At 37.6% G+C, this 12,869-nt stretch overlaps 1 protein-coding gene across 4 annotated transcripts in view; it reads right to left on the bottom strand.

The window, feature by feature from the left end:
- The window catches only part of NLGN1 (neuroligin 1), a 565,297-nt gene that overhangs the window by 194,273 nt on the left and 358,155 nt on the right, over nucleotides 1-12,869 (bottom strand). The gene's annotated exons all lie outside the window — the stretch shown is intronic.

Raw genomic sequence — 12,869 nt, 5'->3', positions numbered from 1 at the left:
ATAGCTAGAATCTGATTGGTTGCTATAGGCAACATCTCCACTTTTCAAACCCGCCGGAAAACTCTCAGCTTGATACATTTACCCCATGATGTGGCAAGTGGGCCTATAGACAGTTTCAGCTGATATGTATATGCTGACCTCCAAACCATGGAGTTTCCACAATGGGATGGGGAATGCTGGCATTCTTGTTCCCATGCACACTAAAATCAGTCTAGCCCAACTGAAACAAATATATAGGTTAACATTGTAATCACTCAACTAAACGGCAAAGTGAAAGTCATTCTCTGAATGATCTGTCAACATTTTAGATATGTGCTTTGTGTATGGCATCTGTGTCACACTGTCCAGTTTATGTGTAGAGCTAAAACATTTCTCACCTACAAGATAGTAAACACAGTGGGACGAACACTTATTTCTCTTAGATCCAGACAGCACAGATGAACTTCTGGCTTCAGACTGGTTATGGATAACATTTATACCTTAGCACCCTACAGAACAGGAGGGTTTTGAGAAGATCTCTGTTCCTGTTATGGCTGCAAGCAAAGTGTAGTGAAGGCATCACTTTAGCCCAATCCAAAAACCAAGGGGTCAGAGAAGTGCAATTTTCTTGAATTTTCAAGCAATGACTAAAGAATATTCAAGACACAGGCCTCATAATTACAGAAATTTGCACTTTGTAAAATATTTTCCAGCTATTTTAAGCTAAATTCCTTTGTGAACTACTAATCTTTAAATGTTTACTGCATTTTTTGCCATTAATATCTTTTCATTTCCCTTAATATCAACATTTGATGGTATTCATGGGTATTTTATTTAAACTATTTGGAAATATTTTTACTTTAAAACTTGCAAAAGCACACGTCAGCCTTTAGTGAATTGACTTCCAACCATATGGAGCATTTCAAGTTCATTTTCAAGTAGATCTATCATCTCATTGTTTACATAAGGAACACTTTCATTATCTCCCAATCAGCCAGCCACATGACCTTAATGTGTCCCTCTGACCCTCACTTCATTATAATGACACCCATAATAGCTGACACAACACCAACTAGTGGAGAGAAATTGTCCACAGTCTTCTATTTATTAATACACTAAATCCTTAAGGGAAGGAGATTCACAAGGCAACCAGGTGCCACCAAAGGGCCATGACTTAAACCCAGTATCCACTAAACCAATTGCAAAGATCACATAAGCTATGTTCACCCAAACTGGCTACCTGACCCCCTGTCTGGATGATAAACATAAAATCCAGGCGTAATAACCCTTATTGTGGGACGGGAAACCTTTACAGGGTCAATTAAGCAGCTCCATTCACTTAACCACAGCACAGGCTGTGACAAGTTAACTTAGTAAAGTTAAATATACTTCTCCATCCTTTATTAACCAGCATTTATGTTTTAACTCTCTTTTTAATGTAACATCCAATGCTGAGCTGAGATTAAAAACAAATATAGAAGCAGGCACAGAATAGCACTGGAATTGACAAGGGAGTAGGGAGGAGGAATAACGTTTTTTTACTAGACACCAGGGTGAGGGAGAGAGGAGACAGATCTAAGTGAGGAGGAGAAAACTAATTGAGACAGATCTGTGAGAAAGCCAGATATATATTACAGAGTTTGATCTATTAAGAAATGTATATGTAAAAGGCTATATTGTGGAGGTCAGCATTTATGAGAAAAAAACCTCTGATAATATACAGTCAAAGCATCTGGGAAGGGCAACATCATTTTGAAAAAAACAACCCTCTAAAACAAGAAACAGTGAGAAAAGCGAAATTTGTATAATCAAACCCTGGTTCTTGTGAGTAAACCTGAGAAAACATGATATCCTTATATTACATAAACCTGAAGTGAAAGGGAGATATTGATTTAACACCTGCATCAGTATAAATATTTATTTCAGAGACTGTGATATAGATTCATTCAAAGTATCATCTGCATCAGTATAAATGCTTATTTCAGAGATTGTGATATAGGTCCATTCAATATATCATCTGTGTCATTATAAATACTTATTTCAGAGACTTAGTTATATATCAATTATATAATCTGCATCTTTAGTGATTTGGAATTCAGATACAAATCTAGAGAAAACAAAATGTACATATAACTAAGTGAGAAGTAGATACCAACGACACTCCGACCTGAAAATAAGGGATATTGCAAGAATCAATACTGCGAACTGTGAAGTTTTAATTGTGTTATAATATAAATTAATGTTAATTCTAAGAGAGGTTTCTATTTTAATAATAGTATACAATAATTTAGTGTGATATGATCTATATACAGGTATAGACATTATGTTATTTTATAGTGAGTTAGAATTAGTTTATAAAGAGAATTTTGTAGACTTTTAGAAAAAGTTAGCATAACATCTACATTTACTAATATATCTATATTGAGTTAAATATTCAAACTCATTAAAGTGTTTGTGATTTTAATTATTAGTTATTCACTAATTGTACATCTAGATAAAATATATATGCTTGAAAGTAAATATTTTTTCTAAAATAGAACCATCTTATCGTGTGCCAGAATTGTGCAAAGTGTGTGTGGTCACAGGGGGTCTCCAAGTCACCCCTGTTAGTCATTACATCCATGTCCATACATACCCAGAATAAAAAGGTTTCATGGAAACACTGCACTAGAGAAAAGTAAGTGATACACACAAACAGATTACAGATACACCCCTTAGCTGGAGTAAGGGGTGTTACAAATCTGTTTGTTTTTACTTTTTTGATACTTCTATTAAGTGTATTAAAACTATCAGCCTGTCTCCAAGTCAGGTGCTGAAGCATTTTGGACAAAACCACTATGCAACAATCAAACATGTCATTAACCATGATTATGTCAACGCAAAAATGTGACTTCCTAAGTTTACAAATATCTTTTCCATCCGCATGTAAAATGATCACATCGGGGTACTGCGCTTTTCTACAGTTCCTTGTCACTTCTGTGATCACCTGGGCCCATCATATGCCTCTCTGTCTGAACTAATGCATTAATTCCTAAGGTCTGTCAATAGTAGCTCCATCACCCTTAGCCTTGCATATTGTAGCTATCAGTCCCCACATATCCACACTTTAAAGAATCCATGGCCTGAAAAATTCAATTGTATAACATGTATGACTGCCTTCCAAATTTCCTGTTATATGTTCATCATCACCATTTATTTATATAGCGCCACTGATTCCGCAGCGCTGTACAGAGAACTCATCAGTCCCATGTTCAGCCTGGTTATATCGCCTATCCTTTGTTTTCTAATCCAGTTCTCAGCATCTACTGCATTTATAACATGTGGCAGGGTTTTGTCTTTTTCTCTTGCCTCTCCAAGTATGTACCCCTTTTTTAAAAAAAATGCTACTTGCGCAGTTACATGCCTGCTGACCCATACTTAAGTATGCTATGTATCCCTCTTAACCAGTTTATTTCTTTTAGACTCACTACTTGGCGTAATGCTAACTCAGTAACCATCTGAAGCTGAAAGAAATTTCAGACCACCACCTTTGGTTGTCTTTATTCCAAACTTAAGCTCTCACTTATCAAGACAATTTTTAAGTGATGACCACCAACTAGGGCATGCCCCAGAATCATAACTTACTGTTACAACCTCTGGCCTGTATTTTCAAACTGCCGCCCTATTTTTCCTAAAACATCTATTGGCTGTATGACTACCTCCATAGGCTGAGTACTCATGCCGGAAATGACGCCCAAACCGTTTCTTCTACTGATCTTTGTTAAATGCCCAGCTGACACCTTTCCAGGAGGCTGATGGCTTACTGCCTTGAAAATGCCCCTCCATTTCTTCAAAGTGGAGTGATCTGGCGAGTGAACAGTTACCTCTGTGACTCACCCCCCTTATCAGATTTTGCAAACAAATCTCCTAATGATGACAGTAACGTTACAATGTGTACACACTTTCCCATGATATTTTTCCTTTTATTTCTTCTAACACATGGTTTGTTACTGGCACAACCAAACCTGACCACAGACATACTGCTGCTGTCTCACCAGGTGAATGTATTCAGATACTCCACCTTGCTGCCCTTTTTTGCAAATATAATCCTTGTAGTCCTATCGCTAATACAGGGACTATACCTGTTGTCCTGCCATCCAATTTCTTGCCCAATGCTTTAGCTACTGATTACATCACTAGCCATCTAGTGGACAGACCTGCCTGTCTCTATGAAGATTGGCTTGTGGTCTCAAGTTTATTTCGTGACTGAGCTGCAATATTTTGCCCCTTGCCTTGTGAGCCTCTACCAATAATGTTAGAGCCGGCAGTGTCTGTGGTATACTTTGCTGTCTAAATTCGCAGACTGTGTTGTGCCAGCAATGCCTCATTTAATGTGTCAGATGCAGTGCTTGACCCTGCTGAGGCCCGTAGTCTCTTACCTGTGCCATGCATTGATCATGCTGCAGAGATCAGAAGCCAGCTGTTACTATGAGATGCCGTCATCCCACTTCTATTTTCTCCTTCTATTAACAGGCCAACTTGGTTCCCTTCATCAGTTGAAGAAGGAATTTTGGTCCTGGCCACTGCTGGAAACTTTCTGGCAACCTCTGCTTTCTTCTGTGAACATGAGATATGCCAACTGGCAACCAGGCCTTGACGCCCTCTGGACTCCTTCTTGATGGAAATCTAGCCACTTGTGTCTGACAATTTCTTAAAGTGACACTGCATTCTATACTACAGTTTGCAACTTGTTTTACTCTCTTTCTCTTTTCTGGTACACTCAAGCTTTAACTTTTGTTCAATGGGGACTCTGATTATTTTTTCCCTTACAACCAACTGAGACAACTGACATCTCACTGGGTGTAGGCTTTCTTTCTGGTTTTGACCTCACCCTGTCCTCACTAAGGGGCTCTTCCTTTACGTTGCTCCATAATTCTGTCCTGGACTGATTCAGAGAAGTGTCAAATATATTAGAACATGCCCTCCTCTGCCCTGGCCATCATTTAACATTGGCAAAGCCCCCACTGATGACTGACCTGCCTCCATTTGGATGGCAGAGATCGCCCTTCAGACCTCACTAAAGCTTGTGAACTGAAGTCAGGTGCTGGAACTGTGTATTTCTGCTCTCAAACTTACCACTCTATTGCAGTTACACATGCTGAATTAATTCATTGATGCAAAGGGTGTTTTATCAAACAAGAATTATGTCAGTACAGGTATGTACAATAATAATGAAATGTGAAGTTCAGAAGGAGAGCATATAGCCTTAGGTTATACGGAGTCATCATCATCACCATTTATTTATATAGCGCCACTGATTCCGCAACGCTGTACAGAGAACTCATTCACATCAGTCATGTTGGAGAGTGTGTCTATTTCTAGTTAGTAAGCCTAATCTTTGTTAGTAAGTGTACATACATACATATTTGGCTTTAGAAAGGTGCAAGATAAGTAGCATTGCTTAATAGTTCTACATATATAGACTGTTCATACAATTACCCAATATGCCATTTAAGTCCAGACATAGCAATATACTTGCTGCAAGACTTAGACATTCCTGCTACTTGTCTACATAGTAAAAACTGCAGGTTACTTGTGAACTAGTTTGTCATACCTACCAACTGTACCAATTTGCATGCCATGAAGGGGTGGGGCTTACAACAGAAGTGGGTGTGGCTTAATAAAAAAAAAAGGGCATGGGTGGATGGATAATGGCGTGTACTCATGAAATGGGCATGGGCCTTAGAAACGCTATATGGACATAGTATTTGGGCACACCAGTTAATTATTGAATTGAGGTGATTCAAGCAGATCCATTATCAGAGGTGTATAAAAACTAGCACCTATCCATGCAGTCTCCATTTGCAAACATTTGGGATACAAAATGGGCCATTCTAAATAGCTCAGTGACTTCAAGTGTGGTACTGTGATAGGATGCCGTCTTTCCAACAAGACGGTTTGTGAAATGTCATCCCTGTGGGATATTCCACGGTCAACTGTAAGTGATATTATTAGAAAGTGGAGGCATTTAGTAACAACAGCAAAACAGCCACAAAGTGGAAAACCATGTAAAATCACAGTGTGGGGTCACCGACTGATAAGGTCATGGTGCTTAAAAGTCACCAAAGCTCTGCTGATTCCATAGCTGAAGAGTTCTGAACTTCCACTGGCATAAATGTAAGCACAAAAACTGAGCGGCAGGAGCTTTTTTCATGGCTGAGCAGCTGCATGCAAGCCTCACATCACCAAGACCAATGCCAAATGTCAGATGGAGTGGTGTAAAGCACACCGACACTGGACTGTGAAGCAGTAGAAACATGTTCTCTGGAGTGATGAGTCACGCTTCTCTGTTTGGCAGTCAGATGGGTGAGTCTGGGTTTGGAGGATGCCAGGAGAAAATTACCGGCCTGACTGTATTATGTCAACTGTGAAGTTTGGGGAAAGAAGGATAATGGTATAGGGCTCTTTTTCAGGGTTTGGACTGGTACCCTTATCTCCAGCGAAGGGCTATCATAATGCTTCAGCATAGCAAGTCATTTTGGACAATGCTATGCTACCAACTTTGTGGCAACAGTTGGAGGAAGGCCCTTTTTCTATTTCAACATGACTGTGCCCAGTGCACAAAGCAAGGGATACAAAGACATGGTTTGATGAGTTTGGTGTGGAAGAACTTGACTGGCCCACATAGAGCCCTGACCTCAACCCCAATGAATACTTTTTGGATGAACTAGAATAGAGATTGCGAACTAGGACTTCTCATCCAACAGCATCACCAGACTTTATAAATGCTCTATAGAATGAATGGGCACAAATTCCCACAGAAATACTCAAGCATCTTGTGGAGAGTCTTCCAAGAAAAGTGTAATCTGTTATCATTGCAAAAAAGAAACCAGCTCCATATTAAAGTATATGTATTTGAATACAATTACAGTCCATGTTGGTGTAATAGTCAAGCATCCGAATACTTTTGTCCATATAGTGTAGATCGGGGGGTGTATCTTAGTTAGATTGGAAGCTGAGCTTATTTTGATCTGATTTTGCCTGTGTAAATGTTGGTAGTTGTGTTACATTGCAACCATAAAGAGTATTTATCTAATTACATATCTGATATATTACCCTGATCAGTTTTTGCACTGTACTTGTAGTGTGTAGTATTGTACTATTTTGTCAGCTTTATGGGAAATTAAACTTTCAAATATTTCTCAGTAAGGTTTACAATTTATTTTGTATGAGAAGTCTAACTGCTAATTTGCTACAGGGATCGGTGGCCTAATTTTTTGGGAACGTGGGATAGTCTCAAGCCAGAATATTTTCATAGTTTAAAATGTGATAGTTCCTCAAACATGTACTTATTGTTAAAAAATACCTTACCTCTCTCCTTGCTTGAAAATAGAGAAATCAAGTTATAAGAAAGTCACTTGTGTGTATTCATTGGTGAGCCTAAATATTTTCTATAGCTTAGTTAATATATCCACACATTTTCCAGTAACCTTTAAAGCACTCCTCTTACAATAGATAGATTGACCTCCACATTCTTTTTTTTATAGATGAGGCCATATAATTGAATTTATAACAGAGCTGTTTTCCAAACAAAACAATTATTGCTCTGTCTATGTATTTGTTGTCAGGAGAGAGAAACCAACAAACCACAGGGAGTATCTTTTGTTGTTCATTACACACACATTGCAATTACATCGAGACCACAATGAAGTCAAGTATTTGCAATCAATGCTGATCTCTTGCCCCCCACATATTTGCTTGCAGAAAAATATAAACAGCGTGTGTAGATAATATACATGACATTTTCATTAGAACATTTACTCAGTATCTTACTGCACTTAGCAAAACACAGGGGTTTCTATTTCAATTTCCAATTCACTTATTTGTTATGTCCTCTGCAAATAACAAGGATTTTCTCTTTTTTTTCCACTAATGTTTTCAATATAATTCTTAATTTCCATATGAATGAATGAACATGAAACAAAGAGTTTTGCTCTAAAACGTAATAAGTTTTAAATAATTAAGACTTTCTATTTGCATGGCTGTTGCGGTAACAAGTGAGCTGTCTCAGGCAGCAGGTTATAAGTAGAGATCCTTGAAGATTTCAAACTTGTTTATTAGCTACATAAACGTTTATGGTACAATTGAAAGCTCGTGTCATCGTACGCCATTCGCAATGAAAACTGTTAGCAAATATCAATTTAAGCTTTAACAAGTTTAAGTCAGTTTGCACATGTCAACTGGTTTGAACATGGAGTAACAGATTCAACCATAGTCGAACTGTCTTGAACATAGTTGATCTGAGTAGTTGATTGTTTGACTTTCTCAAATTTAGCTAGATTTATTTAATTGATCATAAATTCATGAAATACCTGACATTTTTACATTTTTTTACCAATTCGACAAATTGGTTTGAAAAATGATATGCAGCTGGTTTGAGCATCTCTAGTTATAAGGGGCAGCAAAATAAGTTTGCTATTTTTTAAAGGTAAAAATAGACAGAGTGGGTTTGTCTATGCAAATTGCTAGGTATAGTTTCATAGAGTGGATGTCTGTATGTTTATTTTACAAAAATCCTCATATATACTGCACAGAATGCTAAAATACAGTAAAAATATACTCAGGAATGGCAACAACAGTCTTGACTGGCATCTTGCCCAAATGGTTGATCAGCAAACTTATTCAGCCCAAGCGATCACCAAATGCATACAGCACAAATGAACAGCAGATTATACAACCGAGTGACAAGTGGGAAAAGAAGGAACAAAATACCCCCAAAAATAAAAACTTTCTGCAACTATGGTAGCAGGTGAGAATCCACTGGTGTTGGCTAGGACCTCCTGGCCTTGGATTTGCAGTAAAGACTCAAGGAGTCAGGCAGGGGGGCAGTCAAATGTCAACACTCTGCCACACAGATATTAAGATACTAATGTGCCTCACAAAGAGTGTGTCAGCACTGTGACAAGAGACAGTATGCCACAAATGTGCCCCAGACAGCATGATAGCACTGTGACCACAAATAGCATGTCACAAATGTGCCCCAGATAGTATGCCAGCACAATGACCAAAGATAGGGGAGATTCAATTGGTGGCAATGTGGCATGCGGACACCGTGCCACGCACATTGCCGGCAATTATGGTAAAAATCTCCACTCATTTTGGAGTGAGGAAAAATGAGCTGAGATTTCTGTCAAATCTCCGCGACAAAGTGTCTTGCGGACCTTCCGGAAACACATCATGGCTAATTGAATCTTCCCCATAGTATGTAACAAATGCGCCCCCAAACAGTATGGCAGCACAGATAGTATGCCACAAATGTGCTCCCAGATAGTATGCTACACATACTTGTCTACTCTCCCAAAATTCCTGAGTGGCTAACATTTCAGATCCCACCCACTTTCCTAGTGAAATGTGTGGGGCCTTGATGAAGCTTATCTCATCATCATAAATAAACAAATACGTATAGAAATGGCGCTAGTGACTGATACAAATACCCCAAAAAAGGAAAAAAGTCCGTAGGAAATGTTCATGAAACGATGTTCACACAGCTAATCCTCTGTGTTGATTGAAAATCTCATTCATATGTGCTTGAAAGCTTCTAAAGTATGCATTGGGTCAGAGCAACGAATTTGTATCATAAAATTCCTTGTATGTCCTCATAGTGGTATTTATGAAAGATACACAAAGAGGACAGTCATGGTATAATCCTGTTAAAAAATATATACACTATTTTACTTTTGGGTTTAGCATGCAACACCATCGTATCCCAAGTGAAGGATTCAAAGAAATCCCCCCCTTAGGGGTATGCACTTAAAAAAGCCCAGATAATAATTGGAATATAGTGTAATCTTATTTCTTTTTCTCTATTCTTTCACTTGTGCAGATCCTCTTACTTCCAATGAATATATGACGATCTCACGTCATTATACATATGCGTGAAAAGAAAAAAATTGCTGATAGTTCATTACCTTTTGTAAACAAAGGTTTTTAGTACAGCATAAAACATAAAAGATATAAAATCCAAAATATAAAAATATACATCCATAAAGAGGAAAACTCAGTATGGGTGTCCTCTTACCCCGTATTAGATGATATAAACATCTGTATAGTAACTATAGAGAGCTGGCACTCGACTGACATAGAACACGGAGGAAGAGATTTTCCTAAGTGAGAGTGGATCCCCAGCCTCCAACGCGTTTCAATCTCATGATCTTTGTCAGGACTGTAAGATCAAGTCACCTTTTTCCATCGCTCCATGTTTCAACCGTGGCTCTCACGTGACTATTGTAGGCACTTTCGGTGGTGGACAGGGGTCAGCATGGGCACTCAGACCGGTCTGTGACTATGTAGCCCCATATGCACTGTATGTTCTGACACCTTTCTTTCATAGCAGCATTAACTTTTTCAGCAATTTGTGGTACAGTAGCTCTTCTGTGAGATTGAACCAGATGGGATAACCATTGCTCCACACGTGATTCAATGAGCCTTGAGCACCCATGACCCTGTCACCAGTTCACCAGTTTTCCTTCCTTGGACCACTTTTGGCAAGTACTAACCACTATATATCGGGAACACCCCACAAGACCTGCCATTTTGAAGATGCTCTGACCCAGTCATCTAGCCTTCACAGTTTGGCCCTTGTCAAAGTCGTTCAGATCCTTACACTTGCCCAATTTTACTCCTTCCAACACATCAAACTCAAGAACTGACTGTTCACTTGCTGCCTAATTTATCTCACATATGCCATTGTAACAAGATAATCAGTGTTATTTACTTCACTTGTCAGTGGTTTAAATGTTGTTGCTGATCAGTGTATGTACAAGACTAATAGCCACACTTGCATAAAAAGGTCTTCCAGTGACTTGAATCCTTATTATTTTCTGACAATAGCAAGATTTTTAAGGCACATCATCTTCGGTGGTCCATTCAATCTGAATGCATTATGTACTTCTACATAGCAATGAATAATAGCTATGCTATGTTTATTCAATCCAATTCACTTTGTGCAAGCAACGTATGAACATACCAAACTCGAAATGCACTGCTTAATTTATAAAACTATTAATATTGTAGACTAGGACTAAAGCAGATAAAACCAAGATAGTAAATTACTATATATTGCACTTTTTCTATTGTATATATTTTAATACCATAAAAGATTACAATTTCAAGCGATCACCAGAGCTCTGTCTCAAAACTAATTTTGCCTCTGATATTTCAACGTTTACAGTGTGACTGCATTTTTAGGTACTGGCATGCTGAAAATCCTAATATGATGTTTTGTGTTTGGATTGTTTTGCTGAAGGGATCATAGAGAACATCATTAAACAGTTGCATTGCCTTTCTTTGCAATCAATTTGCCCACAATAACTCAAACTAAAACCAGTTTTTCATTTTTCTTTTATTTAAATAAAATGACCATTTCAAACTAATCATGTTAAACAATGGCTTTTATATTTCAAAACATAATAAAAGGATTTATGTAGCTGGTCACCTTTAAATGATGATTTAAAGCTGGTTAACCTCAGCAGATGTTGCTTTTCCAAAGCTCCCTCAGCTTAGTGGTCGTGTTCCAGACAGCGTTTTATAGAACACATGCTAGTTTCTAGATGATTTACGCTATATTTATTTTTAACATTGTTGTAGGCATAGTATGACGTTATATGGTGTGTTTGGCTGCAGTGATAATATTTTTCTTTGACCTATTCAAAACAATTTATTACGACAGATGAATAAAGCTAATATAAAAAAATAATTTTGGCTGTGAACTTAAAGGTTTAAAATTGACATTCAACATGAAATGAAAACCAATATTGTGTGGGTAAAGGATTACCAAGAGAATGGACTAGCAGACACCTTTTTTAAATTAAAGTTGTATGTTTACTGTAGGATAACCACCGCTAAAAACCATGAACTTTTAATACCATTAACACTGGATGTGTGGCATGAACATGAAATTGAATAACGGGAGCTTTGACTTCAAATGTTGATGTATAATTCTGAAATAACTATAATAAAATGAGGTCTCCAGCATATTTCTAAATATAAAAACAAATATGGAAATGACAAAAATGAATCATTTAGCTATATGGATTTCTTACACTGCTCTGATAATATATCTTCTATTGCAGCGACAAGTATCGCCATATATTGAGAAATATACCGATAGACATTTAATCAGCGCTATCTGCCTTTCTGGGGGCTAAAAAACGGGAAAGTTTCATATAACTGCTAAATAAGCCATAACAGTACTATCAAAGTATCAACACAAAAAAGGGAAAAAAACATCAGTTTTAATCATTTGAATAACATACGAGTCATTGGGCAGGTAGCACATGCTACTGCTGTTACCCCTATTGCTATATGTGTACAGATTAGGGGATCAGCATGAAGATTCACTGTATGTCAAAATAAAAGGATTTCTATTATAAATTCTGTTATACTAAACCCACGTAAAAAAGAAACAAAGTAGGTTCAATAAATTTATAAAAACTATAATGTTTTTTAGTTGTTGTTTGTTGTATGTGTGTCCATAACAGTGAAAGAAGTAGGCAACAGGTTAAGTCAATTGTACTGCTGTTTATAATATGGAATGGTTGATTAATTACATTGTAAACATGTGTAGAATGTGTTTTGTACGAGGTGCATCACTTATATAGACAATTTTCATGTTGACATGCGTCTTGAGAAATAGGGCACTTCACTTGTGGTCAGATGCAAGAAAACATAGCTGGGATCAGCTGTATAATTTTGAACTGTAAATATCTGAATCGATGCATTATTTAAAAATCATTAGATATACTAGGGGCCTAGGCCCCATTAGGAGTAACAAACTCTTATAACCCTTGGCCAGATCTGCCCAACCGATGCTTTCTGTGCCAGATGCAGTCTTCTGATGTTGCCAATATGCG

This window comes from Mixophyes fleayi, chromosome 3 (assembly GCF_038048845.1).
Source record: "Mixophyes fleayi isolate aMixFle1 chromosome 3, aMixFle1.hap1, whole genome shotgun sequence".
In the NCBI taxonomy this organism is placed as follows: Eukaryota; Metazoa; Chordata; class Amphibia; order Anura; family Limnodynastidae; genus Mixophyes; species Mixophyes fleayi.
This window is presented reverse-complemented; position numbering and strand designations above follow the sequence as displayed.